General features: G+C 53.7%; 2 non-coding genes across 2 annotated transcripts in view; both read left to right on the forward strand.

The window, feature by feature from the left end:
* The first annotated feature begins 382 nt into the window (after positions 1-382).
* Positions 383-540, forward strand: LOC118516326. Its single transcript, XR_004907851.1, has one exon. It is a non-coding gene; the product is annotated as a 5.8S ribosomal RNA (ribosomal RNA).
* Positions 541-1,010: 470 nt separating this feature from the next.
* The window catches only part of LOC118516327, a 4,266-nt gene continuing 4,105 nt past the window's right edge, over positions 1,011-1,171 (forward strand). Inside the window, exon 1 of the ribosomal RNA XR_004907852.1 lies at positions 1,011-1,171. This exon is cut by the window's right edge and continues 4,105 nt beyond it. This is a non-coding gene — a ribosomal RNA (large subunit ribosomal RNA).

Consider the following 1,171-nt stretch of genomic DNA (forward strand, 5'->3'; position numbering starts at 1 on the left):
CGATCAAACAAGTCCGGGAGTGAGGTTGCCAAACGCATCGTCGGCACAATATGCTGACGCGCACGCTACAACCACAAGATGGTGTAGCACACTTGGTAGAGTTGAGCGAAAGCAACTCTTTCAAAGGGATACACATACCACTGCCTCGGCGAAGGTCAGTAAAGATGCACACTTTGGTAGTACCGGGTACCTTATACACTGACTGATTGTCGTGTCACAACGGGGTGATCGACAGTCGCACTTTGGCGTGCTCGGCTCCGCATCCGTCGGGGCCGTGGGCGCCTGCAGTGTGGTACTAGGGAACCAGAGTTGTGTGTTGGTATGTGTATAATGGATGGATGGACTTCGGTTCCATTCATCAACTAGTTCGGTGTGTACGTTAAACCCTAGGCAGGGGATCACTCGGCTCATGGATCGATGAAGACCGCAGCTAAATGCGCGTCAGAATGTGAACTGCAGGACACATGAACATCGACACGTTGAACGCATATGGCGCATCGGACGACTCAACCCGACCGATGCACACATCCTTGAGTGCCTACCAAGTTATCTCAACACTCTAACCAAACTGACCGTCCTGACCCCATCATAGGGGGGTAGGCTGTCGCAGCATGGCGTGCTCGGATCCGCATCCTTGTCGGGACCGTGGGCGCTGAAAGTGAGAGTGCTAACACAGAGAGACATACGAGGTATGGTACACAAACCTAAACACACACACACACATGTGAGCATGGGTGAAGAGCGAGCGCGCGTCAAGTCGCACGGTTCGACCTCTAGTATCAACCAACGGATGTATCCACCACAGCATATAAGGTTATCACCAATTGCACGGGGACTTCCACCGGTTGGCTCGGGTCGAGTAACACTTGCGGCCCAACGCGCTCGTATCTTTCCTCGCATCCAGTTGCAGTCGCGAGACGTGTTCACGCCGTGTGGGTGAGTGAGGTTAGCACGACAGGGGTGATTTATCACCGCTTCTCCCGTCGCATCATTGTGACAGTGGAGTCTGTAGGCCTCAAGTGATGTGTGACGACCCTCAGAATTTAAGCATATTAATAAGAGGAGGAAGAGAAACCAACCGGGATTCCCTGAGTAGCTGCGAGCGAAACGGGAAGAGCTCAGCACGTAGGGACGACGAGGGGGCCTCGTCTGTCCGATGCCGTGTACTGGA

The sequence above is a fragment of the Anopheles stephensi genome, unplaced genomic scaffold (genome assembly GCF_013141755.1).
Source record: "Anopheles stephensi strain Indian unplaced genomic scaffold, UCI_ANSTEP_V1.0 ucontig276, whole genome shotgun sequence".
NCBI lineage: Eukaryota > Metazoa > Arthropoda > Insecta > Diptera > Culicidae > Anopheles > Anopheles stephensi.